We start from the raw sequence: 14,330 nt of genomic DNA, 5'->3' as shown, positions 1-14,330 counted from the left end.
GTACAGATTGATGTATTATCCTCACAACAGCAGTGAGACACAATAATTATCCTGTTGAGGAGGCCGAGGTGAAGGGGCAGGTGTATTATGGAAGACACAAGAAGAACTTCCAAGAGGAGGGGAGTGGTCTGCCAGGACACAACAGGGGAGGGGCAATATCTAACTCTCGAGGACCCAGAGAGGATCCAGAGCCCGAAGGCAATGCTATCAGACCAGATAAAGAAGTCTTAGATAAGCCTGTTTTTCCTGGGAGGGGAAGTGCTAAAAGGTAAAGGATTCAGAAGGCCTAGATTCAAATTCCAGGACCCCCCCACCCCCACTTCCTAGCTGTGTGTGCCCACTGTTGGGGCCAGGCGGGAAGGGAAACTCCTCAAGATGGCGGATACGCCAAAATGGCTGAGGTTCCTGTCACCACCTCCACTTGGGACGACAGCTTGAGCAGACCCTGACACCTCTCCTTTGGACTTCCCCAACCGAACCCAATGCCCTTCAAACCCCAGAGGAGGAAGTCACCTTTGACTGGTCAAACTGCAATCCTCCCTTTGCATATGAGCCAACCAATAGGAAACCGTTCTGCCTTACAACGTTATGTAAACCCCCCGACCACCTTGTCTTGGCGCGACTTCCTGGACTCACTCTCTTTCCCCCGTGAGTCGTGGAACCTCGCCCGAGGGTGCCTGCAATAAAATCTGTTCTTGGACCCTCGCTTGCCTTGGCGGTCTCATTTCCATTTAGTTTCTAAAAAAACCTAACACCCACCACTTAAATCTTCTGTTCTCAGTTTTCTTGTCTGTAAAACGGGGCAAGTATATAACATTGATCTCAAAAGCAGTTAGTTACGTTAAATGAGACACTGCCAGTGCAAAACTTTATAATGCACGTCCCGGTCTTGGCCCCAAACCCCATCATTGCCCGCACGGAACTGTGCACACCGCGGGGGCTCACGCTGTGTTGCCTGACAAGGCCGCCTGAGTTCATGGGACCTGGGACCCGGCATCAGAGGGGAGCTGGTGTGAGGTCTGTGTTCTCACGTCCTGGCCAAGCAGAAGCCAACAGCAGCATCTCTCAGGAGCACGTTTTCTCCTCAGGCGTCTTGGTCCCTCTGGGTGCAACAAGCAAACGGACCGCCGTGTCCCCCACACCAACTGCAAGACTGGCAAAGCGGGCGCGAGATTAATGGCCTTCCTGCGCAACAAAGGCCTTCGTGCACGGCGGCAGAACTCAATATGCACACCCGCCACCCAGGCCCCGGACCCCACCCTCCCGGCTCAGTGGACAGCGGCAGCTCGAACCCCGTAATGTATGCGCGCTCCGGCTGCTCGGCCCAAGTTATTATTCATTAGGGTTTTCTATTACCCGGTGATAAATGACGCCCCCAGGCTGGCGTTGCCCCCAGAATGCTTATTACGGCTCACTTAAGTAGGCGTTGATTTAGCTTAAATCGGTTGTTCTGTTCAGCCCAGACATGGGCCTGCCCCAGCCCTGCCTCGAAGACTCCCTTCACCAGGGCTTAATTGAATTCTAACTACTGCGGCCTCCTTATTAGGGAGGGGTGGGGTAAGAGGCCCAAGCCCCAGTGGTCTCTCCAGCCCTATGTAATCCTAATTTGATAAGGGTCTTCCCCTTGACTCTAGACAATAAATTTTGACAAGCAACTCTGATTAGGCCAGAAAGAACTTCCTAGATGGACTTAGCTCACAGGGAAATGATGAAATCTCAGGTAGCAGCAGCTCTTGGGGTGTCCGTGTGACTATTCCTAAGTATTGTCTTTGGATCAGGCCATTCAAGCCATCATGTCTATGGGCTACCCTGGCACATCCATCAAATTGCCTGTCAGAGTAACAGAGCCAGCCCTGTCCCTCCATAAGGATCCAACCCAGAGTGTCCCCAGAGACACTGTGGCTACAACTAGGACCACCATTTGTTTGTGTACCAAGGAGTCGCTGAGTGCACAAGTGGGCCAGATACTGGCCTAGGTGCTAGATACATAAGAATGAACAAACAAAACTCTCTCCCATTGTGGAGTTCACATTATAGAGTTTTATTTATTTATTGTCGATCATGTGCCAGACATTGTTTTAAGGCTTCACCCATACTACCACATTTGTCATCACAATCCCATACTAGTTTCCCAGTTTTATAGAGAAAGAAACTGAAGCTTGAAAACATTCAACAATACGTCCAAAGTCACTTAAGTGATAAAAGGTCAATAAGGAATGGCCTAGAATTTGAACACAAGCCTATAACCACAGTGTTGTACTTCCTCCTATATATGATGTTGTATGTTATTACACCATCGTATTTGCCTAGCACGTTAGAGGTTACAATGCATTTTTCACCTTCATTAATAATCCACAGCACAACCTCCTGGACATCAGTACTAATGTCACCATCTATAGATGCAGTGGTTAAGAGCTCATGGTCAGAATCCTAGGTTAGAATCCTTCCTCTGCCTCTTACTCAGAGGGTAACCTTGGGCCATTATTTATCTTTTCTGAGCCTCCTTTTCCTTGGCTCTAAAATGGGTGATAATAACAGTACTACCTCAAAGGTTGTGAGAATTAAATTGGAAATTGTATGGATAGCCTTCAGCACAGTACCTCGTGTAGGACACACTGTAGTCTTGAATCCTTGGCAGGAACAAGGAAATGCTCAGGAGAACAGCGGTTCTTGGTGGGAACCAAGAAGCTGTCTTTAAGACAGGACAGGACCAAAGTCCCAGGAAGACCTGGTGATATTTGGCAAAGAGAATTCCTGAAGGAACAGAGTCTGAGGCTCAGAAACATTCAAGGGCACAGGAAGTCTGCAAGTTATTCTGCATCTCCTGCTTACCACCACCTTTTTTTCTCCTACAATAAAGTTCTGTTTGAAAAAGCCTACATATCTGGGGCAGCTGAGTGGCTCAGTCAGTTAAGCATCCAACACTTGGTTTCAGCTCAGGTCTTGATCACAGGGTTGTGAGATCAAGTCCCACGTCAGGCTCCACACTCAGTGCAGTCTACTTGTTCCTCTCCTTCCCCTCTGCTACTCCCCCACCCCAGCATGCTCACTCATGCATGTGCTCTTTCTCTCAAATAAATAAATAGAATATTTTATTAAAAAAAAAAAGTGGGGCACCAGGATAGCTCAGTCAGTTAAGTGTCTGCCTTCAGCTCAGGTTATGATCCCAGGGTTCTGGGATTGAGCCCCGAGTCAGGTTTCCTGTTCAGGGGGGAGCCTACTTCTCCTTCTGCCTCTGCCCCTGCTTGTGCTCTCTCTCGCTCTCTCTCGCTCTCTCTCAAATAAATAAGGTAAATCTTTAAAAAAGAAAAGAAAAAGCCCATATATCTCATCAGGGGTACCAAGGAAGGGATGGTCATTACATAGTAGTAATAATCAAAATAAGAGCTGGCACTTCTCAAGCATGAAGAATGGGCCAGGTCTGCACTGCTCCATATACTTCAACTCACTTTACCTCATAACAACCTCCTGAGGCAGGTACCATCCATATCATCCATTTTACAGATAAGGAAAATGAGGTTCAGAGAGATGAAGGAATTTGCCCAAATAATTTAGCCATGATTAGTAAGCAGCTACAACAGAGCTCATACCTGGCTTTGCCTTCTTCCCTACCACATCACCTCCTCTCAGAGGGGACCACAGCCCTCTTCCCTTGAGGAGAGCTTTAACAGCCTACACCAGGTGGGAATCCAAGACAGTTTTTATAAGCCCATTTCCTTCACTCTGTTCTTGTCAAAGAGCCCTGCAAACTGAGGAAGAACAAAGAGTGGCCAAAAGTCAGAAAGAACATGGGCCAAACTGCCTTGTAGGTGGTCAGAAACCACAGGGTGCTCTTCAATGAACTGGGCAGATAATAAAAATGTTGCACACTATCAATCACATCCTTAGTTTCTCAGCTTTCATTTTTGTTGTTGGTTTTTTCTTTTAATTAAAAATACAGATGCTGTATCCAGCCTTTTCCTCCCTGAGCTTGCTACTCAGCTCTGCACTAGAGAAAATGGGGAGGCATAGCAGTGTGCCCAAGTAGGTACATCTCAAAGAGAAAAAGGGATGTCTGGGGTGCTTGCCTCACCCAAAAAGCTAAGCAATCCTCCTGGTGTAAGGCACCTCCAGGGACCTGGGGTCAGTCCCCTCATTGGCAGTGTTTCAGTGCAATAGGACATACACACAGGTGTCCACCCACCCCCTCACCCCCAGGGCAACTGCCACATGCTGCCCGGCCCTCCCTGCCTCCATCCAAGGCCTAGAGAACATCTCCCTCAGACAAGGTCACCTTTGGGCTGCTAATAAAGCTCAGCTATGGAATTATTCATCAGCTTTAAAAAAAACACATCATTTTCATCATAAAAAATAATAAACTATGTTACAGAAAAAGTGAAAAATAGAAGAAACAAAAGAAACAAAAATAAGCCATAACTCATTCACCCTGACACAAGCACCATTAGTATTCTCAATAGGTTTCCTCTCTCCTCAGCCCTAGGTTTTACCTCGTGGTAACTGAGGTACTCCCCCAACTGTGTACCCAATGTTTTAGGGCCTCATGCTACACCCTAAACAGTTTTGGTATCCCACACAATCTTCACAACTGTCATTTTAATGACTGCCTAGTACTCCATGGAGTGGTGCCATTATTCACTTGGCTATTCTACCGATGAGCATGTCACTATCCTTAGCAATGATGCCATGAAGAGCTTCTTATTTATTATTGTTTTCTTCCTCAGTCTTTGGGGTTATTTCCTTAAGATAACTTCTCTTTTTTTCTTAATAATTTTTTAAAAGTGGGGCTTGAATTCATGATCCTGAGATCGAGACTTGAGCTGAGATCAAGAGTTGGATGCTCTACTGACTGAGCTACTCAGGCACCCCTTAAGAGAACTTTTCCACATTAATGCAGTATGTGTGAGTGGGTCAAAGAGCATGACTCATGTTTGGACTCAGCATTAATGCCACAAGCATAGGAGACTACTGAATCCACTGCAACATTGTCCAAAGTGATGTTACCTTTTTATCCTCACTGGACAGGTTAAGAAAAATGATACCTCTTTGTTGTTTTGATTAGCCTTGGGGAAGAGGTGTCCTACAAAAGGGTGGTTGCATCTTGTCATTTTCAAGGGTTAAGAGCTTTGGCTGGAAGTAGTCTAGGACTGAAAATATAATAATTCTGCCATTTCACTAGCTGTGTGCCCTGCCTTAATTCTTTCCAGTCCCATCTGCTCTTCTCATCTGCAAAGTGGTGATGATGGTGCCACCTACCAACAGGGTTGGCATCAGGACGACATGAAATGATTGATCTTAGTCCTATTCCCGGCATATGATTAGCAGCACAGGTTTTGGGTTGTAGTTTATCAATAACTTTAAAGCACTAAAAAGTCTGATTATGCAGTCAATAAACATTTATGGAGGGTCTGGAAATGTAAGAATGAATAAACCATAGGTCTCGTCCTTGAAGCGGTCCCACTCTGATGGGAGTTAAAGGAGAAAACAAGTGTGTGGTATCATACCCACACCCAGAGTATGCTCCAACGATGCTGCATCGGGGCTACAAAATGAGGGAGTGCAGGGGAGAGCCGTATCTCATCTGGGAAGATGGTGAGCGAAGAGACCATCATGGAAAAGGCACAAGGGGAGATGGGCGTTGAGGAATGGGTAGTGTTCTCATGGGGGGCCATGAGCACACAGGGAGGGACACTCCAGGTAAGGGAACAGCACAAAGAAAGGCCTGCAAGTGAGGAAATTTCACCCAGAGTGGATATGGGGAACAGCAACTAGTCCCACTGGGTCCATGGGCTGTGGATCTGGCCCCCACAAGGCAGCTGATCTGATTCCAGGAAGAGCCTGCCTCATGGAACAACCTGTCAGCTACCTCAGCCTTTTCGGTGAGGTTAATACCCAATATGGCTGGTGTGGAGAAAGGGTATGCTTAAATTATAAATCTCCTCTCTTAGAGCTGCCTCTTAACATTCCCTGAAATCAAAGGACACTAATAAATAAGCCCATCCTGTCCGGAATCCCAGAGCACTGAGCCGTAGCTTGTCAGGTTAGAAAGCCCTGACACACTGGGAAGGGAACTTTACTGTGAGGGTCTTTTTCTCATGGTGTAGCTGTGTCTTCTGTCCATAGTCCCAGGGGGCAATTATGGCTGGAAGCAGTAGACACAGCTCAGCTCCACAAAGGAAGTTGTGGGAAAATCCATTTCCCAAGACCTAATGCCACTGTTATCTTCTCCATCAAGCCCTCTGCCATCCTGCTTGCTTTCAAGCAGTGCTAGCACATCCCCTCTTCATCCTATCCATACTCATTTTCTAGTTTGCTACAACCACGTTGTATCTCCTGTCCTCACCTACTCTGTTCGGGTTGCTGTAACAAAAATACCATAGATTGTGTGGTTGAGGCAACAAACTTTCTCACAGTTCTGAAGGCTGGGAAAAGCCAAGATCAAGGCATCAGTACATTCCTAGCTAGATGACCATCTTCTGGCTGTGTCTTCACATAGAGGACTGGCGGAAGGGACAAGGAAGCTCTCTGGAGCCTCTTTCATAAGGGCACTAACCTCGTGCATGAGGGCTCCACCTTGGGATCCAACCCCCTCCCAAAGACCCCACCTCCTAATACCATCACATTGGGGATTAGGTCTCAACATATGACTTTGGGGAGATACAAACACTCAGCCTATAGCAATGGCGAATTCCTCAAGGGCAGGGATGTGATCTGCTTGTCATTCCCGTTCAGACACCCACTCCAAAGTAATAGAAACAAAAAGCAATTAAACAAATGGAGATTGACCTGAACACAAAAGAACACGGACCATCAGGAGCAAGTCTGGGACTAGGAACCCAAGCACTTAAGCATCTTTAAACCTCTCTCCTCTTCCCTCTGCCCTTCCTCCTCTTCCTCCTTACCTGTCTTCCTCCCTCTCATTTTCCCTCCTCCTCCCTCCCCCTTCCTCGGAGACACAGACTCTTATCTCCTCTCCAGACACCCATTTTCTCTTTTCTTCTCTGTAGACCAGCTTCTCCTTATTCAACGCCCAGGACAGCCTCACTTCATCTCAGTTCAAGACATCAGGTTTGAGTGACCCAGACACATTCCAGTCCTGATTCCAAACTTCAAGAAGAGCAGAGAGAATCAGATTGACCCAGCTTGTGTCAGATGTCCACCCCTGATCTAAGAGTACTCACAATATCTAACATTTAAGTACCAGGTACTGCTCTAAAGCCTTATATGTATTAACTCACTTAATCCTTACAAGCCTTTGAAATAAGTGCTACTGTTAGCCTCCTTCTAACAGTAGGCCTTCTAACAGTAGGCCTCTCCTTCTTTTTTTTTTATTATTATTATTTTTTATTTTATGATAGTCACACAGAGAGAGAGAGAGAAGCTGAGATACAGGCAGAGAGAGAAGCAGGCTCCATGCACCGGGAGCCCGACGTGGGATTCGATCCCGGGTCTCCATGATCGCGCCCTGGGCCAAAGGCAGGCGCCAAACCACTGCACCACCCAGGGATCCTGGCCTCTCCTTCTATGCATGAGATAAGTACCATAACAAAAATCTGATTTGCATGACCAAAGTCACATAACTGGCAAGTGATGCAGCCAGGACATGAACCCAGGGAGTCTGACTCCAGAACCCAGGCTTCCAATATTATACAGTATTGGTCTCAGACATTGTGGACAATGGACAGAGCCTAGCAGAGAAACAAGGCTGTGGTAGCCCATCCTCAGAAGTGGGCAGTTATCAAAGAAATGGCATCCTTAAAACCTTTTTACTCCTGCTCGAAAGCAGTAGATGGATAGATGCATGGATGGATGGATGGATGGATGGATGGATGAATAGATGGGCCATCTCTTCCTTGCTCAGCCCATTACCAGCTAAACCATGACTCTAACAGTTTCTAAAGTTTAAAAAAAAAAAAAAAAAAAAAGGGTGGGTTGGGGAGAGTGCTAGGGTTCTGTGTTCCCTCACCCTTACCTGCAGAGCTTTGGTATTAAAGGGACAAAAGCTGAAATTCCTAGGTAGGGAAAGACAACCTGCTCCTGAGTTTATCTGAATTATCTCAGGCTGGGAAAGGGCAGAGGGGAATGCTTACAATATAAGGAAACCATTAGGGGGGAGGAAGAAGAGAAAAGGATAGGTTTCTCAGAGGCTTCCAAGTGGAACACAGACCAATGGGTACATGACCCCCAAGCTGGAGAGTTGCTGTGACGAGAAGATGTGATGGAGTAGAAAGAAGTGAAGTAGTTGAACTCTAAGATCTGTGGCCTTTGGACCCACATGAAAATACCCCTGTGACCAAGTGTAGCAGAAGGGCTGAGGAGCGCCCCATCATCTAAACACCCAGCAGGCTTGAATGGGAAGCTAATCCACAGTGACCAAAGGGGACTGAGGACTGGAAGGGACTGGGTGAGGACCACCCCCACCCCCGACATTGGTACTACTCAGCAGTGGCAGGAAGGGTAGGAACAGAAACCCAGCTGAAGACTTGACCTTGCCAGCCTAGAAGGATAAGCACTTAGAAGAGGTTCATTCTTACAGAACTGAGACAAATCTGCTCTCTTCTCAATTCTAAAGTCATAAGTTAAGTGCTCTGATTGAGGCACTGACTGAGGCCCGCAAAGCCAGTGCTCATCCCAGAAGTGGTGGGGGGGAACATCCCCCTGGTGTGCGCATCCTCTCTAGTGCCAGCTTTCCCATGACTCAGCTGTCTTCCAGGTTGTGGCTCTTTGCCTCCCCTGGACCCCACATATAGAATGTATCAATCCTAACCTCTTCAGTGCCTCTCCATTGCCCTCAGAAGAACATCTAAACTCTTCAGCTCACCTGTATTCATGAGATGTCCCAGATGATCCCCAGCTTCACCTTCCACCAACCTCCTCTTCCAGAGTCACACTGACCTTCTTTCAGCTTCCTCAGCAAGCCTCCTTGTCTCAAGAGCTTCGGGCTTCTACTATCTCTGCCTGAACACTTTCTCCCAAGGGTCTCCCACTGCTCAGAAAAGCCACACACACACACATCCATGCACACATTCACCTGAGCACACATGCACACAAACAACAGTCGTTTTTTACTATCCTTCAGATCTCAATCCCTCTAGAATGCCTTCAACACTGGGTCTTAAAATCAATACATACATTGAAAGTGGTTGTATTTATTCCCCTCATGTCTCCAAAAAGGGTTCTTATTAAGTCAATAGTGCACTTTCTAATCAATGGTGTGTGTTAGGTTTTTAAAACTATAGCAATTGTTGAATGAATGAAACACATGCTTTCTGCTCCTTCCCCTATACTCCACTCTTGTCTGCTTCTGAGACCAGCTCGCTCACTCTCTTGTCCCTTGAGACCACCCTGCCTGTACCCACTCCCTGTTCTGGCTTTGACTGTCATCACTTGATTCACAGCCACTATCAGAAAGCTTCAGACAGGAATACCTTCTTTATGAAGGAGAGAGGCAGCTTGGAGCACCTCAGACCTCTTAGGTTCAAAGGGTCCGATGCCCTGATCGAGGTGAGAGTGTCTGCCCACTAACATCTGAGCAGCTGAACACATCAGTAGTTTGCCGCAGGAGAACCAAGTTTTTTCAATGTTCTGGACCGAGCCATTCATCAGCTCTGACACCACAGGCAGCTTCCTGGGCAAACAGCTTTATTGCTGCATGAGATTAACCCAGACTATAGTAATTTGTAAAAAAGATAAGAAAATTGCACTGGTCTCTTAGAAATAAATCTGAATTCCAGAGTGGACAAAGGGGACTTCAACTTGAAATCTGCTATTTCAAATATAATATTTATAACAGCTTCCGAAGAGTATAAAAAGCCAAGTGCAGCTTCTTGTTGGAGGTGTCATTTCAGGACCCGCCATTATGAAATCGATTTAGCCAGGATTCCTAAGGAGTCCAAATGCCACCTAACTTTTTTTCCCTAAATCCCATTTAACTTTAATGGAAGATGATTTGGCCTGTTTGAGAATCATTGTTGTGTCCACCTGACTTCATCATACAGGATGTCAGGGGGTGGTTAATGGGGGGGTGAGGGGATGTGAGGTCAGAGGACCTGCCTCTTACCAGCTGTAGGATCTTGATGAACCAGAGTTTATAATAAAGGTCCTTCCCAGAACTGTTGTGATTAAATGAGATAAGACTGTGAAAGGGGAATACAGATGTCAGTGATTAATGAGCACCTGGTCACCTAATGGGTACCATGGGTTGGGCTCTTACAACTGTCCCTGAACAAGGACTGAACTTCCCCAACGTGGCCTCAGGTAACCCTCTAGATGATCTCACAAAGAAGGCATGGTAGGTATCTCCATTTAAAATGAAGAAAATAAATAAATAAATAAATAAATAAATAAATAAATAAATAAATAAATAAATAAATAAATAAAATGAAGAAACTGGAGGTCAGAGAAGTCATGGAACTTATCCAAGGTCACAGAGCTGGTAAGTGCCATGACATAAATTGGACCCCTTGCTCTTGCCCATTTTCTGATGCTTGCCCATAGGCAGCAGTCTCTGTGTTAGCCACAGAGACATAAAAGTAACAATCTTGGCAGAGCACATGGCCCGGCAGTAGCACACACCTAGGAGTAAGTACCTTTATTATGTTAATAGTAAATAATGCTCATTAAGTGCTTGCATGTGCCAGACACTGTTCTAGGAGCTTTATACAAATCTCACTAGGCACTTACAACAAAAGGGGGAAGTGGACACTATTATTACCCCACTGTAGAGACAAGGAAACAGCTTCAGTGAGGATAAGGGACTTACCTGAGAGTATCCGTTGGCACACAGTAGAACCAGACATTTAACCTGGGCTACATCCTCACTTTTCTATTGTAAGAGGAGATGCTACACAACAGAAATGCTGGAAGAGTCATGGGAATCCAAGTTTGAAAAGAGGCTGGAAAGTCTCCCCAGGAGATGTAACTCTTGAGCTGGATGTTGAAAGAGAAGGAGCATTGGTCCAGCAAATGAAAGGGAACACCAAGCAAAATCTCAGATTGCCCTGGGACCCTGAAGGATCCAACCAGTACTGTGCTGGGTACAGCTGCCATTGTTCAGCCCTATGACATTAGAAGGAAGATGGTCAGCTGCAGTGAGCTGGCTGTTGAGAGCATTCATCTAGAAGGCAGGGATCCATGTTACCCTTCTCTGAACACCCCAGGCCTGGCACAGATTAGGTACTCAGTACCCTCCCAGGCCAGAACTGAGTCCATAGAAACTTGGACCCAGCAGAGCTCCTGAAGACTGGGTGAGCCAAGTTCCTCATTTTCCAGGTAGCAAACTGAGACTCAAGGGGGAAAAAATGGAGACTTTTTAAATTCCATGTATACATGGGCCCAGAGGGTCCCAAGGCAAAGGGGGCAGAAAGGAAGTAGAATGGAGTGAAGCAACTGGCTTTTAGTGTGACCTGGGTCCCAGCGGGAGGCCCAAGTTATGGTCATGGCTAAGGACAGAAACTAATAGAAGAAAGCTACTTAGCACGGAAGTTGTTAGAAGATGGATCTCGGATGGTTTGAGGTTCTGCCTCCCACTGGCTGCTTGCACAAATTAGCCTCCTCGAGCCTCAGTTGCCACACATGGAAAACGGGAATAATATTGTCCATCAGAGGGTTATTGCAAAGATTAAGGGAAATGATGCAAATGAAGATCTCAGCACTCAGTAACTCAGTGCCGGGTGCACAGTAACGTGCTCAATAAACACTAATTCCGAGGGTCCCAACGACATCTTCTTTGCCAACTTCAGTCAGTAGCCTATTGAGCTGATTGTCTTCTGGCCCTGTTCCTCAGGGCTCTTCCCACCAGCCAGAGCCTCCCCCAGGAACTCAGAAATCCTGTAAAATTGGTGAGACTCAGTGGGGACAGCACCACTAAGACGCCTAAAGTCTCTTAAATAAAAAAGGAGATGGAGATTGAGCTGGATTTGTGGAAGAGTCTGCTCTCCCCAACAGGTGTGGGCAGAAGACCCGGCACAGAGTGGCCCCCTCTCTGCTGCGCACCAGCTCTGCTCTGGGCCCCAGTTTCAAAACGCTCAGAGGGGAGAGGTTGGATACCCCAGCATGGAGTTCCCCCTCTTTAGATGTCGAGATTAGCCCCAGGGTCTCCGATAAACAAGAATACAAGTTCAAGGATTTTGCATTGGAGAAGAGATGCTTCCCGTTGCGGTCTATTAAGACGACAGGGCGGGGAGGGAGGAGGGGGTTCGCTTTAGAGACTTACAGAGGAAGGGCTCCCGAAAATGCAGGCAATGCACAGGTGAGCACCCAGCTGGTCACTCTGCCAGCTACTCCCCACACTCCGCCGTCTTCCCCCAAACCATTCCTCCTCCAGGGTCCATCAAAACGTCTCTTTCGTACTTTGCCCAGGAAGAAAGTAAATATTTTTCAATGAAATTCAGCGATCAATTAAACACCGTCTCTCTTTAATATGAACGTTGAACCAACAGCGGCTGCACATTCTAACAAGAATATTTAAAGCAATTAAACTTTAGCTACTTTTAAAACAAATTCTTTTAAATGCTAATGACCATTGTTTTCGCGCTTGATAAGTAAAATTTTGTGTCGAGCAAGGTTAGATGATTGCAATGATTTAATTGTACTTCTCAAAGAAAGGAAAATGTTAAGAAGAAAGCTAAGATGGACCTCTTACCACATTCCTACCGCAAAATGTCCTGTAACAATAGAGCCGTGATTTGCTGAAATTAAAATGCTATTATGGTGAAATTAGGGCTTCAATATTTTTAGCAGCTTTAATAGGCCTTGCATTTTAAGGGACATCTGATAATAGATAATTACATTTCATCTTAAAGAAACTGAGTTGTTTTCTTAAGGAAAATACTTTTCTTTCTTCCAGAGAGGTTAAAGCCGAGCCATCATTAGAAGCAGCACCCAGTTGCAGGTTCCTGCCTCAGCTTGGGAAATAGAGATTAGCATATAAATAGCCTTCGGTGCCTGCTTGATTCCAGCTATTTTGCGTTTCAATGTGGCATCAGAATGCACTTAGCAAGAAATGTTCGAGAGGAGAAAGAGGTTTGTAATATGTCGCTTTTATAGAGGGGGGAACTTTAAGTATAAAAGATCATCCACTCCTCTGTGGGCTTTTTTTTTTTTTTTTTTTTGTATCCTTTCAATGTCCCAATTACAGACTCCAAGGAGCCAACAGGCCCCCTAGAACGGAGCCTTAGTTTACATGGCAGCTCTTTCTTTGGACCGGGAAAATAAGTCAAAATGGTGCACAGGAAATAAGACAAATACGCGGCTTCCTCCCGGATTCGGTGGGAGCCCTCGGGGGGGCAAGGCTGGCCCCTTCTCGTCCCCCCGCGCTATGCATCAGCAGCAGGGACGAGGGATGGACGGCTCCTCCAGGACCCATTTTCGGGAGTGATGAGGGACACTTCTGGCTTTCTGCCTGGACGCCGGCTTCCCTCCTGGGAAATCTCAGGCACTGGGCACAGAGCCCGGGGTTCTTTCTGCCCTCGCCTGCCCACCCCTACTTGCACAAACATGCATTTGGGCTGACTGCAGGCCAGGCTGAGTGTTGGGCTATTGCAAGAGGATTCTTAAAAACCCACTCTTTCTCTCCTTTGGCACAGGGCAAGGGGCAGTTCTGGGAAGAATGGTGCTCACAGCTCTTTAGGGGACACGGATTTTCCTGGATGTGGCAGCAGCAGAGGAGCTCCGTCAGGCAAGGGGTGGCCCCTGATCCAGTTCCTGGGGTGGCCTGGACCAGCCCAGAGCCTTGGTTCTGTCCTGGTTGCCCTGCGGTCTTGCCGTGGACCCATCATGCCGGCTCTAAGCCTGAGTTCCTTCATCTGTAAAAAGGGGAATTGCAAACCCTGCCCTGTCCACTCTTGAGGCTAGCAGATGGAAGAAATAAGAAAATGGACGTGAACGAACTTTATAAGCTCCTCTCTAACATTAGTCAGCATTATATGATCAGGATGTTGGGTGAGATTTTGCCCTGGATGGTCTGTGAGTAGGAAAGACATGAAGGTTCAAAGCCACAGCCAAGAAAGAATTCTTGAGACATCTTTGGTGCAAAAAAAGTGATTTTATCAAAGCACAGGGACACGACCTGTGGGCAGAAAGAGCTGCACCAGGGTCATGAGGAGTGGCCCATTATATTATACTTTCAAGTTGGGAAGGGGTTAGGGATAGCCTAAGTCTCTAAGGAATTTGGAAGCAAGTTTTCAGGACCTTGAGGGGGCTGGCTATTGTTGGTAAAGGGTCATTTATTACTGTCTAATAAAACCTTGTCCTGAGACCCTTTAGATGTATTTCCGGTGGGTCGTATGCTTGGGGAATGATTGCCAGTATGTATCTTGGAGGGTAGAGATAAA

The 14,330-nt window shown here is 46.6% G+C and overlaps 1 long non-coding RNA gene across 15 annotated transcripts in view; it reads right to left on the bottom strand.

The window, feature by feature from the left end:
- Positions 1-14,330, bottom strand: part of LOC102151386 — a 93,858-nt gene that overhangs the window by 60,514 nt on the left and 19,014 nt on the right. The gene's annotated exons all lie outside the window — the stretch shown is intronic.

This window comes from Canis lupus, chromosome 15 (assembly GCF_011100685.1).
Source record: "Canis lupus familiaris isolate Mischka breed German Shepherd chromosome 15, alternate assembly UU_Cfam_GSD_1.0, whole genome shotgun sequence".
Lineage (NCBI taxonomy): Eukaryota > Metazoa > Chordata > Mammalia > Carnivora > Canidae > Canis > Canis lupus.
Note: the sequence above shows the minus strand (reverse complement) of the source record. Positions and strands in the feature narration are given on the sequence as shown.